Source organism: Budorcas taxicolor, chromosome 21 (genome assembly GCF_023091745.1).
Source record: "Budorcas taxicolor isolate Tak-1 chromosome 21, Takin1.1, whole genome shotgun sequence".
In the NCBI taxonomy this organism is placed as follows: domain Eukaryota; kingdom Metazoa; phylum Chordata; class Mammalia; order Artiodactyla; family Bovidae; genus Budorcas; species Budorcas taxicolor.
The window spans coordinates 59,807,176-59,826,945 of NC_068930.1; the positions used below are offsets into that span (position 1 = coordinate 59,807,176).

The 19,770-nt window shown below is 44.9% G+C and overlaps 1 pseudogene; it reads left to right on the forward strand.

Annotated features, from left to right (window-relative positions):
* LOC128066500 (uncharacterized) overlaps positions 1-18,797 on the forward strand; it is a 54,301-nt pseudogene extending 35,504 nt beyond the window's left edge.
* The last annotated feature ends 973 nt before the right edge of the window (positions 18,798-19,770 follow it).

Here is a 19,770-nt window from a genome sequence, read left to right on the forward strand (position 1 = left end):
CCAGTGTCAAGGTGGAGAGGACTCCCAGTTGTGAATACTGGGAAGGATGTTTTATAGTCAGCACAGAACAGTGGACCACAGCCCTTCATTTACATGATGGATCAACAAGCACCAGCTTCACCAGATCGACCTCCACTCACTAGAACCTGGGGGAGAGGGACCAAGGGAATAGTGTGGCTCCTTACTGGCCATCTCTGGGGGCAGACTGTGTGATCTCTGTAAGCCTCACCTGTTAGAAAGCAACCACAGAATCTTGCCCAAGGAGCTGACATAGGTGAGGTGCTGGACCCACATTAGCTGCCACCAATAACCTCAGATATGCAGATGATACCACCCTTATGGCAGAAAGTGAAAAGGAACGAAAAAGCCTCTTGATGAAAGAGGAGAGTGAAAAAGTTGGCTTAAAGCTCAACATTCAGAAAACTAACATGGCATCTGGTCCCATCACTTCATGAGAAATAGAGGGGAAACAGTGGAAACAGTGTCAAACTTTATTTCTGGGGCTCCAAAATCACTGCAGATGGTGATTGCAGCCATCTGCATGAAATTAAAAGATGCTTACTCCTTGGAAGAAAAGTTATGACCAACCTAGATAGCATATTAAAAAGCAAAGACATTACTTTGCCAACAAAGGTCCATCTAGTCAAGGCTATGGTTTTTCCAGTGGTCATGTATGGATGTGAGAGTTGGACTGTGAAGAAAGCTGAGTGCCGAAGAATTGATGCCTTTGAACTGTGGTGTTGGAGAAGACTCTTGAGAGTCCCTTGGACTGCAAGGATATCCAGCCAGTCCATTCTAAGGGAGATCAGTCCTGGGTGTTCTTTAGAAGGACTGATGTTGAAGCTGAAACTCCAATACTTTGGCCACCTCATGCGAAGAGTTGACTCATTGGAAAAGACCCCGATGCTGGGAGGGACTGGGGGCAGGAGGAGAAGGGGACGACAGGATGAGATGGCTGGATGGCATCACCAACTCGATGGACATGAGTTTGGGTAAACTCTGGGAGTTGGTGATGGACAGGGAGGCCTGGCATGCTGTGGTTCATGGGGTTGCAAAGAGTCGGACACGATTGAGCGACTGAACTGAACTGAACTGAACTGATGGTAGGTTCTCCACAAGGAAAGCGGCTGTTTCTGTGGGCCAGCTGGAGCTCTCCAGCTTGGAGAGCTGTCTTCCAGGGCTTTAAATCAAATTAGGACTGTTAAAAGGCTTTTGCATCTTCCTTTTCTCTCTTTCTCTCGTTATTAAGTTTAAAAAAAAAAGGGAAAACATTGCTCTTTGGGTAAAAGGACTCAGAGGACTCATTTCATAATGAGTACCGTAAAGTACCCCTGCCTTATGTGTCCACAGCCCCTTCCAAAAGGGCACCACGGGGCCTCTATTCCATGTCCCGTTACTGATGAGGATGCTGTGGAGATTTTCTGTGACTGGCGGTAGAGGTGAACAATACCAAAACACAAAGCCTTCAGAAGTGCACTTAATTAAAAAGGAAACAGAGAAGCTTGGTGTGCATAATACCTCGTGATTTATAGTAGTCATCCAGTTTGCTCTGGAAACAGGCCTCAGAGGTAAGAGAGGGGTGGCTAGGGGCTGGGAGGCCTCCAGGCTGGCTGAATTCCCTTCCACTCACTCTAAATTATTTTTGAAACATGCTGGGCTTGCTCGAGCCATGCCCAGCTTCCTTGGGCTTTCGGCAGCAGGGGGTGTCCAGTTTGTCCTCCTTGGGAAAATCTGTAGTGTTGGCAGGCACTATAGGCTTTGAAATAATGAATTCCAGGCAGTTTGAGTGGGGACCAGTCCCAGACTTCCCCTGCAGAGGACTGTGTCTGCCTCATTGCTCTATTCCCGAGGAGGAAGGTGCTGGAGGTCATAATGGACCCATCCTGGTTCGGGGGGAGGGCCATTCCTGCAGCCCAGTGGTGACCTGAGAGGACCTCAGGGGTCACCTGTCTGAGGCTTGACTCTTGACTGTGCCACATACCAGCTGTGTAACCCTGGGAAAGTCACTCCGTCTCTCTGAGCCTCATTCTACTTGCCTCTTGTATAAAGAACAGATGATTCCACACATAGATTTCTGAGCACAGAGAGTCTGGCATATAATAAGCATTCAGAAAAATATTAACTGATAAATATTACTACAAAAAAGAAATGTCCACATGTTGGTAGAGCAAGTCTGGCATTTAGGAGATTTGTCACCAAGATTATTTCTCCAAAAGAGTACAATTATGTTTTTCTTTGGGATGATCTTTTTAAAGGAAATCGCCTTTTTTTTTTTTTTTTTGGAAACATAACTTGTTTGTTTGTCCTTCAGTTACAGACTGATACCTGTTTATTGCATAATTTTTAGCATATTAAGGAAACCATAAAAAAGAAAATTAAAATCACCCATAATCTTGTCAGTAGAGATAACCATGTTGAACATGAAGATATACTTCCTTCTGGTTCTTTTTTAAAAACTAATTTATTTTTCATTGAAAGATAATGGCTTAATAGAATTTTGTTGTTTTCTGTCAAACCTCAACATGAATCAGCCATAGGTATGCATATATCCCCTCCGTTTTGAACCTCCCTCCCATATCCCACACCATCCCACCCTAGGTGGATACAGAGCCCCTGTTTGATTTCCTGAGCCATACAGCAAATTCCCGTTGGCCATGTATTTTACATATGGTAATGTAAGTGTACGTGTTACTCTTTCCATACAGCTCACCCTCTCTTCCCCTCTCCCCATGTCCATAAGTCTATTCTCTATGTCTGTTTCTCCACTGCTGCCCTGTAGATTAGTACCATTCTTCTAGATTCCATATATATGCATTGCTGCTGCCGCTGCTAAGTCACTTCAGTCGTGTCCGACTTTGTGTGACCCCGTAGACGGCAGCCCACTAGGCTCCTCTGTCCCTGGGATTCTCCAGGCAAGAAGACTGGAGTGGGTTGCCATTTGCTTCTCCAGTGCATGAAAGTGAAAAGTGAAAGTGAAGTCGCTCAGTCGTGCCTGACTCTTAGTGACCCCATGGACTGCAGCCCACCAGGCTCCTCTGTCCATGGGATTTTCCAGGCAAGAGTACTGGAGTGGCTGTATATATGCGTTAGAACACAATATTTATCTTTCTCTTTCTGACTTACTTCACTCTGTATAATAGGTTCTAGATTCATCTACCTCATTAGGACTGACTCAAATGCATTCCTTTTTATGGCTGAGTAATATTCTATTGTGTATATGTACTTCTTTATCCATTCATCTGTCGATGGACATCTAGGTTGCTTCCATGTTCTAACTATTGTAAATAGTGCTGCAATGAACAAGGGATACATGTGTCTTTTTCAATTTTGGTTTCCTCAGGGTATATGCCTAGGAGTGGGATTGCTGGGTCATATGGTGGTTTTATTCCTAGTTTTTAAGGAATCTCCATACCATCTTTCATAGTGGCTTTACCAGTTTCCATTCCCACCAACAGTGCAAGAGGGTCCCTTTTCTCCACACCCTCTCCAGCATTTATTGTTTGTAGACTTTTTGATGATGGCCATTCTGACCGGTGTGAGGTGATAATCTCATTGTAGTTTTGATTTGCATTTCACTAATAATGAGTGATGTTGAGCATCTTTTCATGTGTTTGTTAGCCATCTGTATGTCTTCTTTGGAGAAATATCTGTTTAGGTCTTTTCCCCACGTTTTGATTGGGTTGTTTGTTTTTCTGGTATTGAGTTGTATGAGCTGCTTGTATATTTTAGAAATTAGTCCTTTGTCAGTTTCATTTGCTATTATTTTCTCCCATTCTGAGGGTTGTCTTTTCACCTTGCTTATAGTTTCCTTTGCTTTGCAAAAGCTTTTAAGTTTAATCAGGTCCCACTTGTTTACTTTTGTTTGTATTTCCATTACTCTAGGAGGTGGGCCATAGAGGATCTTGCCTTGATTTATGTCATCAAGTGTTCTGCCTATGTTTTCCTCTAAGAGTTCTATAGTTTCTGGTCTTACATTTAGGTCTTTAATCCATTTTGAGTTTATCTTTGGGTATGGTGTTAAGAAGTGTTCTCATTTCATTCTTTTACATGTAGCTGTCCAGTTTTCCCAGTGCCATTATTGAAGAGTCTGTCTTTGCCCCATTGTATATTCTTGCCTCCTTTGTCAAAAATAAGGTACCCATAGGTGCATGGGTTCATTTCTGCGCTTTCTATTGTTCCATTGGTCTATATTTCTGTTTTTGTGCCAGTACCTACTGTCTTGATGACTGTAGCTTTGTAGTATAATCTAAAGTCAGGAAGGTTGATTCCTCCTTTCTTTCTCAAGACTGCTTTGGCTGTTCAGAGTCTTTTGTGTTTCCATATGAATTGTGAAGTTTTTTGTTCTAGTTCTGTGAAAAATGTCTGCTAATTTGATAGGGATCACATTGAATCTGTAGATTGTGTTTGGTAGTATAGTCATTTTCACAATATTGATTCTTCCTACCCATGAGCATGGAGTATCTTCCCATCTGTTTATGTCATCTTTGATTTCTTTCATTAGTATCTTATAATTTTCTGTGTACAGTTCTTTTGTCTCCTTAGGTAAGTTTATTCCTAGATATTTAATTCTTTTTGTTGCAATGGTGAATGGGATTGATTCCTTAATTTCTTTTTCTGATTTTTCATTGTTAGTATATAGAAATGCAAGTGATTTCTGTGTATTGATTTTGTATCCTGCAACTTTGCTAAACTCACTGACTAGCTCTAGTGATTTTCTGACACTATCTTTAGGGTTTTCTATGTACAGTATGTCATCTGCAGACAGTGAGATCTTTGCTTCTTCTTTTCCAATCTGGATTCCTTTTATTTCATTTTCTTCTCTGGTTGCTATAGCTAGGACTTCCAGAACTATGTTGAATAATAGTGGTGAAAGTGGACACGCTTGTCTTGTTCCTGATCTTAGGGGGAATGCTTTCAGTTTTTTCACCATTGAGAAAAATGTTTGCTGTCGGTTTATCATATATGGCCTTTACTATGTTGAGGTAGGTTCCTTCTATGCCCATTTTTTAATCATAAATGGGTGTTGAATTTTGTCAAAGGCTTTTTCTGCATGTGTTGAGATTTCATATGGTTTTTATCTTTCAATTTGTTAATATAGTGTATCACATTGATGGATTTGTCTATACTGGAGAATCCTTGCATCCCTGGAGTAAACCCAACTTAATCATGGTGTATGAGCTTTTTGATGTGTTGCTAAATTCTGTTTGCTAAAATTTAGTTGAGGATTTTTGCATCTATTTCATCAGTGATATTGGCCTTAGTTTCCTTTTTTTGTGTTGTCTTTGTCTGGTTTTGTTATCGGGGTGATGGTGGCCTTGTAGAATGAGTTTGGAAGTGTTCCTTCCTCTGCAATTGTCTGAAAGAGTTTTAGAAGGATAGACATTAGCTCTTCTCTAAATGTTTGATAGATTTCTCCTGTGAAGCCATCTGGTCCTGGGCTTTTGTCTTTTGGGAGATTTTTGATCACTGCTTAAATTCAGTGCTTTTAATTGGTTTATTCATAATTTCTATTTCTTCCTGGTTCAGTCTTGGAAGATTGAACTTTTCTAAGAATCTGTCTATTTTTCCAGCTTATCCATTTTATTTCCAGTTTAACAGCTGATTTTTCAGTAGAAACTTTGGCCAGAAGGGAATGGTAGATATATTTAAAGTACTGAAAGGGAAACATTGACAACCAAGATTACTGTACCCAGTAAGGATCTCATGCAAAATTGATGGAGAAAAAAAAGCTTTTCAGACATGTAAAAGTTAAGGGAATTCAGTACCACCAAACCAGCTTTACAACAAATGTTAAATGAAACATTTAAGAGATAGTCAAGAAATATAAGAGAAGAAGAAAGATCTATAAAACCAACCCCAAACAATTAAGAAAATGGCAATAGGAACATATATATCAATAATTACTTTAAATGTAAATGGATTAAATGCTCCAACCAAAAGACACAGGCTAGCTGAATGGATACAAAAACAAGACCCATATATATGCTGTCTACAAGAAACCCACTTCAGACCTAAAGACACAAATAGACTGAAAGTGAGAGGATGGAAAAATATATTCCATTCAAATGGGAAGCAAAAGAAAGCTGGAGTAGCAATCCTCATATCAGACAAAATAGACCTTAAAATAAAGAAGATGACAAGAGATCAGGAAGGACATTACATAATGATCAAGGGATCAATCCAAGAGGAAGATATAACAATTGTATATATCTATGCACCCAACATAGGAGCACCTCAATACATAAGACAAACACTAACAGACATAAAAGCAGAAATTGACAGTAACACAATAATAGTAGGAGTCTTTAACGCCCCACTCACCCCAATGGACAGATCATCAAAACAGAAAATTAATAAGGAATGTCTTAAATGATACATTAGACAAGACAGATCTCATTGATATCTTCAGGACATTCCATCCAAATGCAGAAAAATACACCTTCTTCTCAAGTGCACATGGAACATTCTCCAGGATAAATCACATCTTGGGTCACAAATCAAACCTCAGTAAATTTAAGAAAATTGGAATCATATCAAGCATCTTCTCCAACCACAATGCTTTGAGACTAGATATCAATTACAAGGGAAAAAAGAAAGTGTGAGAAACAGAAGCACATGGAGATTAAGCAGTATGTTTCTAAGTAACTGACAGGTCACTGAAGAAATCAAAAGGGAAATGAAAAAGTTTCTAGAAGCAAATGACAACGAAAACATGACAACTCAAAACCTATGGGATTCAGCAAAAGCGGTTCTAAGAGGGAAGTTTATAGCAGTACAATCCTGTCTCAAGAAACAAGAAAAGCATTCAATAGACAACCTAATTTTACACTTAAAACAGCTGGAAAAAGAAGAAGAAGAACAAAAAAAAAAACAACCAAAATTAGTAGAAGGAAAGAAATCATAAAGATCTGAGCTGAAATAGATGAAAAAGAAATGAAAGAAACAATAGTAAGATTAATAAAACTAAGTGCTGGTTCTTTGAGAAGATAAGCAAAATTGACAAACCTTTAGCCAGACTCATCAAGAAAAAAAGAAGAATCAAATCAACAAAATTAGAAATGAAAAAGGAGAGGTTACAACAGACAATACAGAAATACAAAGGTTATAAGAGACTATTGTGAACAACTATATGGCAGTAAAATGCATATCCTTCCAGTTCTTTCTCTTATCTTCTTTAAAAAGGAGAATATGCTGAGAATACTGTTTTCTTACCTAGTAATGTTCCTTTAATGATACATCCCAAACATCTTTTAATATCATTAAATATTTCTTCTTTACCATAATCTTATTTTATCTTGTTGGCCATGTCCTGTGGCATGTGGGATCTTAGTTCCCTGAGTGGGGATCAAACCTGCACCCCTTTTATTGGAACCACTGGATCCCCAGGGAAATCCTTGTACAATAATTTTAAATGTCCTCACAAGATTCACTGGATGAATGTAACTCCAACCCCTACTTCCTGAGCACCCATGTGTTGGGTAATTCACATATAGGAAAGGACTCACAGAGTTCTCTTTGAGGTATGTATGATTTCTATCATCTAATCCATGGCAAAAGCAAGCCCGGGGTCATAGCACTGGTCAGAGGCAGAACTGGCATTCCAACCTGGTTTGTTTGCCTCTAGAACCAAAGGACTTCCCATTCCAGAGACGGGCTGGTTGCCCCCAGAGGAGAATGTGGCCTGCAAGTTGTAGGCATGGCAGGGTGATCTTCCTCTAAAACTATCTCTTTGGAGGGAGTCAAGGATTCCTTGAGCCTGCTCAGTTAAGAACCTGCTCATACAAAAAATGTGAACCGTCTCTTTCCCAAAAAGGATACCCAAATGGGCAATAAAACATACAAAAAGGCACTCATTTGCATTACTCATTGGGGCAATGCAAATTAAAATCCCCATTTGATGCCACTGGAAAGGCTGGAATGAAAAAGGCAGGCAATACCAAGTGTTGAAGAGGATATGGAGCAACCAAGAGCTCACACGCCCCTGTTGGGTATGTCAATCCGTGAAACAGACAGAGTGGGGCCTGGGCCCCTGTGCTGTAGCGCTGGACTGCTTGCACCTGGACAAACATCTCCTCAAGCAACAATACGCAAAGAAACTACATGGGACTAAAAACAGCTGCGTGCATGCGCAACTGGGGTAAACTCTGGGCAAAAAATACAAAAAAGACCAAAACACCCAACTGCCACTTCTAAAGAGCTGGGAGCAAAAATTGTGTGTTGAGATCAAAAGCAGGGTACTGCACACACCCCCTGCACTCAACACCATAAAGAGGTGGGCAAAACACTGAAGCCACTGTCCTGCCCGACCCCTGAACACACCTCTACTCTCACCCCATATAAGGAACCAGCTCACCCAGCCTCAGGGAGTGAGCCAAGGGACCTGTTACTTGGTTTTGCTCCCTCCTGCAACCACAGAACACCAATGAAGCCTTGCCTGAGTGTCTTGGCCTGGCCTCTTATTAATTTCTGTTGACTGGGGAAGGCCAAGAACACTGGTCAATATCACAACCACTTTGGAACCTGCTTAGCAGTATTGGCTCAGACGGTAAAGTGTCTGCCTGCAATGCAGGAGACCTGGGTTTGATCTCTGGGTCAGGAAGATCCCCTGGAGAAGGAAATGGCAACCCACTCCAGTACTCTTGCCTGGAAAATCCCATGGACAAAGGAGCCTGGAATGCTACAGTTCACGGGGTCGCAAAGAGTCGGACATGAATGAGTGACTTCACTTTCACTAAAGCTGAGCAAGTGTATTTCTTACAATTGTAGCTGTGTGCCAAACAGCACTGGGCATGTGTGTGCCCAAAACGAATGTACTAAAGTGTTCCTGGTGGCACCACTGGTAACAGCCCTACGTTGGGAAGGATTCCAATGTCCATCAGCAATAGTTTGGGATAAAAGCAGTATGGTAATGAGTGTACCTAAAGAAAATCAACCCTGAATACTCACTGGAAGAACTGATGCTGATGCTGAAGCTGAAGCTTCAATACTTTGGCCACCTGATGCAAAGAGCTGACTCATTGGAAAAGACCGTCATGATGGGAAAGATTGAAGGTAACAAGAGAAGGGGACCACAGAGGATGAGATGGTTGGATGACATCATTGACTCCATGGACATGAGTTTGAGCAAACTCCGGGAGACAGTGAAGGACAGGGAAGCCTGGTGTGCTGCGGTCCGTGGGGTCACAAAGAGTTGGACACGACTGAGCAACTGAACAACAAGGAGGTACCACACATCAGCAAGAATGAACCCAGTATTGGTGAGCAAAGAAAGATAGCCTCAAAAGACACATACTGTATGATTCACAGGAAGAACACATATGAAGAACAGGCAAACGTGATCTGTAGTGTTAGAAGTCAGGGTAGTGGTCACCCTTATGAGGGGTGTGCAGGGGGCTGACGAAGGGGCATGGGGGGCAGAATCCTGGGATGCTGGTAACACTCTGTGTTTTGACCAGGATGCTGGTTCCACAGGTCTGTTCATCTCATGAAAGTTCATTAAGCTGTACATGTAGGTGCATTTTTCTCTGTGTTATGCTTCAATAAAAAGTTGAATTATAAAGGCTCTACAAGAAGGAATAGACCACATTCTTCCCTTTTCTCAGCAAACCCAGGACTCTAGCCACCCAGTTTGGTGGTCCCGCCCAGGCCCCTTGCTCTGGCCTCTGAAAAGTTCTGCTAGGCTTTCCAGGTGGTACTAGTGGTAAAGAACCCACCTGCCAATGCAGGAGACATAAGAGATGCAGGTTCGATCCCTGGGTTGGGAAGGTTCCCTGGAGGAGGGCATGGCAACCCACTTCAGTATTCTTGCCTGGAGAATCCCATGGACACAGGAGCCTGGCCAGCTACAGTCCATGGGATCGCAAAGAGTCAGACATGACTTGGCACGCATGCCAGGCCAACAGCGGCCCTCTGCCGCTGCTGGGCCAAAGTGAGCGAGACAAATGGACATCGCCCACCCTGGCCACTGTTCCAGGCACCAGATAAAACACCTGAGTTTTGGGGTTAAAGCTTGGGAGTGGCCAGATGCTGCAGCCAGGTGCGTCTGTCACGAGGGATCGCTCTGTCCTGCCTTGGGGACCGCGTGGTGCCCGGCACGGAGCCTCACTCATGACTTGTGCAGGAAGGAGCTGCCCTCCCCATGTTCCCACTCCGACCCCTGTCCTCTGCCAGGTCAAGAAATTCAGGCAAGGCTTTATTGGTGTTTCCAGGACTGAGAGACTAAGCATACTGTCAACACCCAGAGATAAGCATTGTTGATATTGTCATGAATGCTCTCCAAGCCTTTTTTAACAAAATAGCTATGTTTGTTTATTTTTGGCTGTGCTGCGGGGGCATTTCCTCCAGTTGTGGAGCATGGGGAGGGCTTCTCATCGCAGTGGCTTTTCTTGTTTGTGGAGCACTGGCTCCAGGGTGTGTGGCTCCCAGGCTCTAGGGCACAGGCTGAACAGTTGTGATACAGGGGCTTAGTGCTCCGTGGTACGTAGGATCTTCCCAGACCAGGGATGGAACCCCTGTCTCCTGCATTGGCAGGCAGATTCTTTACCTCAGAGCCACCAGGAAAGTCCTCTCCCAGCCTTTTAAAATACAGCCTCTGGAATAAACGGCCCCACTGACCCTGCTTCCACGGTAGTGCTCCGGGGAGCCATTTCTCCAGGCCTCCTGGCTCACATCCCTCTCCCTAAACTCCTAGGACATCTTAACTGTTCTCCTGGAGACACTTACTCCCTCCTCCTCTCCCCCCGCACCCCCCATTCCCATCTGCTTCTCTCCCACTGGAGTGACTTTGTCCACATCTGATCACGTGACTTCCTCATTTAAAGTTCTTCGGCGCCTTCTCATCCTTTACCCGGTATCAGGCCAGTAGTGACCACGCCCTGGCCCAATGCTTACCCTACCCAGACACTCCAGTCACACCTAACACTCTCCCCATAGAGAAGCCCCAGGAGCATTCTTCTGTTATCATTTGTGGATTCCAGGAGTCGGAGGGTCCGTCAGAGCCCCCACATAAGCCCAACGTCAGCTCCTTGACTCGTCCCTCCCACACTGCCATCTCAGGGCCTCCTCGGGTCTCAATGCCTCCATGCTGTTTACACACTGCTTCCTTTGCCTAGGATGTGCTTTCTTTCTCCTCCAACTGGTGAACTCCTATTCATCCTTCAGAACCCCATCCATTTGTGGGAGAGAATGGATTTCTCCCTTCTTTGAGTCATTCCTCTATCTAGGCAGTTGGCACTCACTGCTCTATATTGCAAGCATCTGATTTCAATGGTGTCTCAACTGTCGATGTAGGATTTCAAGCTTCTGAAAGGCTGGCCAGTGTCCTGTCCGTCCCTATAGTCGTCATCTGACCTGTGTCGGGCAAGGTGGGATGACTCAGCAAAATGGTTTTGGAGTGAATGAAGAATAGGCTTGTAACCAAAGACTTTCAACCCTGCAGAGTTTTTTCTGAGAAAGAGAAGGTCTTTCCACTGCTGACACTGAGAGCTTCCTCATCCCTTTGGTCTGTGGGTCCTGCCTCCATGGCAGAGAGGGCACCATGGTTTTTTTCTTGCTGGTTTGGCTGATTTCTGGTCCAGGTTCCAGGAAATATAATACAGTGGAGACAGGAGCAACGTTATTTTCACGCTCATTTAATAGTTTCCAATCTGGCAAGATTTGAAAGATACTAACAAGGCCCTCTGCTCAACCCTCTGCTCCCCGCCTTGATGCTGGTACCTGAAATTTCAGACCTGGACGTCCTCTTCTCTTTGCCCAGCTCTTTTTAAAAACGCATTATCCAGTATTGTGTGATTCCGCTTCCATGAGGTTCCAGGAAGAGGCAAATTCATAGACAGGAAGTAGAACTGAGGTTACCAGGAGCCAGGGAGGGTGGCGCAATTGGAGAGTTCTTGTTTAAGCACAGAGTTTCTGTCTGGGATGATGAAACAGTTTTGGAAATGAATGGTGATGACAGTTGCACAATTTTGTGAATGTAATTAATGCTACAGAATTGTATAAAATGGTTAAAATGGTGAATTTCATGATATATATATATATATATACACATATTGCCACAATTTTTTTTTTAAAAAGCTTTCATCTGATAAATTTAAAAAAATTCATTTTCAGAGTCTGGGGACCTACGAGCTTTCCTTTGTGTCCCCAGGACGGGCTGTCCCCAGTTCGGGGAGTGTGAGTTCAGCGTGTACAGGGGTAGCCTGCCCTCGCTGGAGGAGTCCTCGGAGCAGCTGAAGGACACGGTGACCTTCCTCCTGGGGGGCAGCTTCTCCCTGGGAGGGGTCTGGGAGGATGCGGGCCTCCCCGCATACAAGGTAGGGACTGGTCCATGGGAGCAAACTGACTTGAAAATGTGGATTATCTTATATTTTCCTGCGGCGGGGAGAACACTGTCACAGGAGCAAGGAGACCTGAGCTCTGGCCCCTTCCCAGCTGTGCAACCCAGGACAAGCAGTGAGCCTCTCTGAGCTTGTTTCCTCCTCTGCAAAATGGGACCACCAGCCTCTCCCCTGCCCACCGCTGGGTCTGTTATGAGCACCCAGCCTGCCCCTAAGCGTGGGGGTCCAGCCCTTCTGGACAGATCACTGTGCTGTGTAAACCAAGCCTGCTGGGAATTTGTCCGGCTCCTCTGACTTCGGGCATCGCAGTGAGATTTCTGAAAAAGCTCCCTGGCGTCAGGAAGATGTGCCTGGCTGGGTAAAAGCCCAGGGATTTGTGGTGGAGCCTTGGGCAGGCTGCTCACTGCTGGGTGATGTTTGTCAAGGAAGCTGGGCATGTCGTTGGCGGAGGCAGCTGCTGGTGGTCACAAGCACAGTGTGGCCATGTCTCCAGGCCTTGCCTGTCGTGGGGCCACCTCCCTGCTGTGTCCCTGAGGTTTCATTCCCAGCCACTGCCTGTCATGGTGGGGAGAGAACCAGGTCCCTCACTCCGCTAACCCCTTCCGGACACTCGTGTGAAGTCTGGGAATTCACTCTGCTTCTGAATGGATAGGCAGCCAGGGTCAACAGCCGGCCCCAGGTTTCTTTCTTCCTTTTTTGACATCTTGGCCACACCTCGTGGCGCGTGGGATCTTATTTCACTGACCAGGGAATCAAACCGACACTCCTTGCATTGGAAGAGCAGAGTCTTAACCACGGGGGCAACCAGGAGGCACCCAGGTTTCTTCATGGAGGTCTCAGATTGGAGATTTCATCTTGGGTCCAAGACATTTATTAAAACTTGCCTGGAGAATTCCCTGACTAGGATCCCACAAGCTGCGTACCGTGGCCAACAAATAAACAAAATGAAACAAAAACAAAACCTATTGAGATCAAAAATAAAGAAATGAAAATGAAACTCGCCGGGTTTGGGCTCCTGCCGGAAGGGCCCCAGCTGCCTTTAATGAAGAACAAGTCTGCCCACTGTGTGCGCTGCTTTTCACGTGTGGAAACTGTGTCTGAGCGGTTTTCTTGAAGGTTGGGAAGGATGGGGGCAGAACCGCAGCTGCTGGCTGGGCCCGGGAACATACCACTGTTTGTAGCAGGTAGGAGCTGAAAGGGGCTCAAGGTGCATTGTGGGTGGCCTTTCATTTTATTATTTATTTATTTATTTAATAAATAAATAAATTTATATTTTATTTTAATTGGAGGATAACTTTACAATATTGAGATTTTTTGCCGTACATCAATATGAACCAGCTGTAGGGGTACATGTGTCCCGCCCCATCCTGAACCCCCTCCCACGTCCCTCCCCACCCTATCCCTCCAGGTGTCACAGAGCATCGGCTTTGGGTGCCCTGCTTCACACATCAAACTCACACTGGCCTTTCATTTTAGATGCAGAAACGGAGGCTCGAGAGAGAAAGGAACCTGCCCAAATCCCAAAGTCAGGCTGGAACCCAGGACTCCTGGCTCCCATCTGCAGAATGCCCAGAGTGGAGGTGTGATGATTACCAAGATGCTTTGCACGGAGGTGTCCGTCGCTACCCACAGGAAGTGCTTCGTAGAGCATGGCTCAGTTCAGCACTTACCAGGTAGCTTTCTGTTTAACACTGACTCCTCTGCTGGGAGGAATGGCCAGGCTGCCATGTGGATTCAGTTGATGGCCTTGAGGGGATGCAGTGAGCACCCCCCCGCAAGGATGTTCCTTGGCCTCAGGGAGCGCTGCCTGTCTCCTGCGAGCTTCCCTGGCATGTGCCCTTCCCAAAAGCTGTTAGTCAGACCCGAGCCTGGAAAGCACACCAAGGTTTCATCCTGCTGCTGACAGGGTGCTCACAGCAAGCCCTTCAGTCCTGCCAGGACTGTCCCAGTGGTTTAGCCTCCTGGCCATGTACTAAATCTTTCATAAGCCCCACTACAGGGACCAGAAACCATTCAGGGAGAAAAAACAACCTCATCAGTGAAAGTCACACAGGTCACCCTGGGCAGCTTCTGCTGAGGCAAGAGGAGTGAGCAGGGGTCTGTGGACGCAGGAGGGCAGAGGAGACCCTGGGTCCCCTTTGGAGGTTCCCACTCCCTGTGGACTCTCTGCCTCTGATTCTCCAGAGGCCTTCATGGGACCCTTGAGGTCTATGGAGAAAATTCAGAGGATCCATGAAACTGAGTGGGAAAAAATTTTGCTTTTTAATTTTCATAGCTTCAAACTAAAATTGAACTTTCCCTTTCATTATGAATGCAGTGAAAATGCTGCACCATGTCAGCAAACCCGGTGATTTTTTGGCCGTCCAGAGAAATCAGGCATTTTCATGTCACACTGAAGTTCCTTTCTGATATCTCAGAAATATCTTATACACAGATCACTACTTCAAAATCCCAGGCAGAGGTCTGCCATTTTGTTCCTTGAGTTGCTAATGAAGACACATATGAATTGCCATATCACACTTTTTTCATAATTTGATAACTGCATTATCACCCTGCTTATTTAACTTATATGCAGAGTACATCATGAGAAACGCTGGGCTGGAAGAAGCACAAGCTGGAATCAAGATTGCCGGCAGAAATATCAATCACCTCAGATATGCAGATGACACCACCCTTATGGCAGAAAGTGAAGAGGAACTAAAAGCCTCTTGATGAAAGTGAAAGAGGAAAGTGAAAAAGTTGGCTTAAAGCTCAACATTCAGAAAACAAAGATCATGGCATCTGGTCCCATCACTTCATGGGAAATAGATGGGGAAACAGTAGAAACAGTGTCAGACTTAATTTTGGGGGGCTTCAAAATCACTGCAGATGGTGATTGCAGCCATGAAATTAAAAGACGCTTACTCCTTGGAAGGAAAGTTATGACCAACCTAGATAGTATATTCAAAAGCAGAGACATTACTTTGCCAACAAAGGTCTATCTAGTCAAGGCTATAGTTTTTCCAGTAGTCATGTATGGATGTGAGAGTTGGACTGTGAAGAAGGCTGAGCGCCGAAGAATTGATGCTTTTGAACTGTGGTGTTGGAGAAGACTCTTGAGAGTCCCTTGGACTGCAAGGAGATCCAACCAGTCCATTCTGAAGGAGATCAGCCCTGGGATTTCTTTGGAAGGACTGATGCTAAAGCTGAAGCTCCAGTACTTTGGCCACCTCATGCGAAGAGTTGACTCATTGGAAAAGACTCTGATGCTAGGAGGGACTGGGGGCAGGAGGAGAAGGGAACGACAGAGGATGAGATGGTTGGATGGCATCACTGACTCAATGGACGTGAGTCTGAGTGAACTCCGGGAGTTGGTGATGGACAGGGAGGCCTGGCATGCTGCGATTCATGAGGTTGCAAAGAGTTGGACACGACTGAGCGACTGAACTGAACTGAACTGATAACTGCATTTGCAACATAGTTGATTTCCTTTGTAATCCTATGCATTTCCTTTTATGCAGTTAAAAATATGACTTCCATAGCTGCATTAGACTACCAAAGGGGTCCAGGGCACATACAATGTTAAGATTCTGTTTTAGACAGATAATTACCAGCAATCTTCCTCATCTCGACATCACATAAAGTAGAAACTGTGTTCTCATTGATAACTTCTTGGTCTTCTTCCTTCATCCTGCTGCCTTGAACTCAGTGCTCAGGGCTTTGTTCTGTGCTGAATTTATTTCACTTGATTTCTTGGCAGACAGCTGTGTCTTGCCCCAGCATCGCTGGCTTTTGGTGCCCTCTTGTGGTCACAATGATGCCTGGTCCTAAAGACAAGCTGGGAAGACTGGTGCAGGCCACTTGGTCCATGCCAGGGTGAGCAAGAACAAACCCAGTTCACAGTGGTGACCCAGGTCAGTGTCCACTCTCGTTCATGGTTCTGACAGCTGCACTTGGACTTTAGCCCAAGAATACAGGAATTTTCTGTGTTCCTGAATTCCCCTGATTTGTCCTCATCTTTCCCAGAGGTCCCAGGAGCTAAGGTCATGGACAAGACCCAGATTCCGGCAGCGGTACTAGGGCTGGGCTTACAGATGCCCTTCAGGTTTGAAGGCGATGCCCTTGGTTGTAGAGCCAGCCTCATCCATTAGTCCCTGTGAATGTCAAATGAAGCTGGGGTAGGGGAAGCAGGTGGTAGGGAATGTCAGCTGAGTTGTTTGTCTTGAGATTTGAAATCATAGTAACCACTAATCTAGGCTATTGTTTGGTGGCGTATTTGAGCAGAGGACGGCTCCTTCCAAATGTTAACTTGAAGTGAAAGCCATTGATCCCCAGTGTATTAACTCAATCTGACAGCAAGTGAACAACAGATCCAAGTGTGGAATCTTCCCAGGCCTCTTGGAGGCTCTCAGAGGCCTGATGAGAGCTCTGGATTTGGGCCTTGGGTGAGAGTCAGAATTCAGCATAATTGAACTTGCTCAGTTGCATAACAAACAAAATCAGACAAAGCCTGCATTCTATAAAAATGCAGTTGGCATTTGCCAACTTGCTCACAGAAAGATGGTTTCAGGACCACCCAAAGCAAAGGGTCTGCTGAGTTGTTTTATCATTGGTGGATGGATGGTACCCAACACACCCATCTTTGCTGTCCGTTTTGAGTACTGATGGCCAGCCATTGGTAGGGACATTGTTGGTGGTCAAGCCACAGAGTTTCTGTCTGGGTCATGTGACAGTCTGTAGCAAGATAAACTCAAAATCTCTGGCTTTGTTAGCAATCTGTATGATAGCAATGCTGAGCAAAAATTGCCCCCACGTCTGCCCCAGAAATCATACTAGGCATTTAAGATTCCATGCTCTGAAACTGGGGCTTCCCTGGTGGCTCGGACAGTAAAGAATCTGCCTGCATTGCAGGACACCGGGGTTCAATCCCTGGGTCAGGAAGATCCCCTGGAGAAGGGAATGGTAACCCACTCGAGTATTCTTGCCTGGAGAACCATAAACTACTCAATGGGTCCAAATTGTACCAGCCAATACCAAACCCTGTGGGATTCACTTTCTTTTTCCATCAGAAGACCTGTTGGGCATCAGAGATCTTTCCAAGCCTGACTACAGGGAGGTTGTGGTGTGTCAGCCTGGGCATGTTCCAGAACACTGGACCAGTCTCAAAGCTGTCGGCAGCTGCATTATGTCTGGGCTTAAGCGGGCTGTTACTCTGACCTAGGAGAGAATTGGGTGGGTCCCCAGTTCCTGAGTGAATAAGGCTTATGGTGCAATGACTTAAGGGGCTTCCCTGGTGGCTCAGATGGTACAGAATCTGCCTGAAATGCAGGAGACAAGTTCGATCCCTGGGTAGGGATGATCCCCTGGAGAGGGGAATGGCAACCCACTCCAGTATTCTTGCCTGGAGAATCCTATGGACAGAGGAACTTGGTGGGCTGCAGTCCATGGGGTCACAAAGGGTTGGACATGATGGAGTGGCTAAGCACAGCAATGACTTAAGAAATAAAGTCATAAAACACAGGAGTGCAGCCCACAGTGAAGATCTGTTTTCATTCTTTTCATCCCAGTGCTGGGCCCCACCGTAGAAGCTTGACTTTCAGCTCAAATATGGGGTTGTTTTTTTCCTTTTTCTTTTTTTTTAAACTGAAATATAGTTGATTTATTGGGTTGGCCAAAAAGTTTGTTTGGGTTTTTCATACCATCTTTCAGAACCGAATGCAAAGTTCTTGGCCAGCCCCATACAATATCGTGTTAGTTTCTGGTATATTTCTATCAGCAAAGGCTAACAGCCCATTCTAACAGAAGGAGCAAAGTGTTGCTTGACCTTTGGAGACATTTTTGGATGTTGGTGGAGCTTTGAAAGCCAAAGTGAAGACAAGCAACTAAATGAAGCATTTCACATGGTGTTTGTCAGATACTGGTCAGTCCGTTTGTTCGAAGGCTGAGGGTGATATTACAATAAAGTGACACACGAGGGCGCCCTAGCTAGCCCACAGGTAGGGAAGTGACAGAAACATTAAAAATAACTGTTGCAGCCCATTGTCGTAGACAGACGAAAATTCTAGCCAGGTCAGCCTGGCTTGCATTACAAATAACAGAACTTTGTGCTACTTTCAATTTATTTTTCAAGCGTTCATGGAAGCTTGGCTATCGGAATGGCCTCATGGGAGGGGAAGATTATCTCTAAAATGGTGACGAGGCATAAACACCAAGATCCACAGGATTCTATTCATTTGTTTATTTCATGTAAACATATTGGAAACCTACTGTGTGCCCGGATCTTGGGAATGAGATGCTGGAGACACGATGTAGTCCTCAGGGAGCTTGTGGTCGTTTCCGAGTGTGTACTCACATGTATACACACATCCACCCAGTGGCAGTAAATATCCTCCCACATGTTGGTCTCAGCCCTCTCCTTTCCCCTGCCAGGGCAACGCCCTGCAGAAGGGCTCTCACTGCAGCCACTATCCCAGCACATGGTAACCCTTCAGTTCCGGCTTTGAATAGCATATTTGATTGTAAATGAGCACATATGACATCACTGGTCAGGGGTCACCTTGAATCTTCCTGCTGTTGTTGTTCAGGCGCTAAGTCGTGTGCAACTCTTTGTGACCCCCTGGACTGCAGCATGCCAGGCTTCCCTGTCCTCCACTATCTCCCGGAATTTGCTCAGACTCATGTCTGCTGAGTCAGTGATGCCATCCATCTCGTCCTCTATCGCCCCCTTCTCCTTCTGTCTTCAACCTTTCCCAGCATCAGGGTCTTTTCCAAGGAGTCAGTTCTTCACATCAAGTGGTCAAAGTATTGGAGTTTCATCATCAGTCCTTCCAATGAATATTCAGGGTCGATTTCCTTTAGAACTGGCTAGTTTGATATCCTTGCTGTCCAAGGGACTTTCAAGAAAAATCCTGCTCAGACTTCAGTATTTAAACTTTTATCAGCAATAGATTAAGTGCTACACATCTCACAACTGATGGATCAAAACCCAGTGTCATACTCTGAACTGATTGTTCTAATGTGTGATGGCTTTAGAGTGACCAATTTTAGGTTCTGTCCAAAACACATAAAACCAATAATTGGATTCATCAAAATCCTTAGTCCTTATCCTTTACATCAAGGCTAAAAATTAAGTTAGAACGCTTGATGGATCTGTCAATAGGTTTTCCTTCTGAAGTTGCCTGACTTTGGCTTTCTGTTAGGTCTGAGAAATTTTACTGTTTTCTGTGAGATCCAAGATGCTGTTACTTGCTCAGTTCATATCTGCATTCACTGAGCAGTTGTGGTGTACACTTGTGAGACGAAAAGGCAATGGTCCCTCTTCCCTGGAAACATACAGAGCAGTGGAGATGGAGTACTCAAGGATAATAATGATACTGAAGAAAGCAGAAGGTCTAAATGAAGCATAGTGAGGATTAAGCACCTAACAGGCCAGGGTCAAGGACATGAGAATGAATAA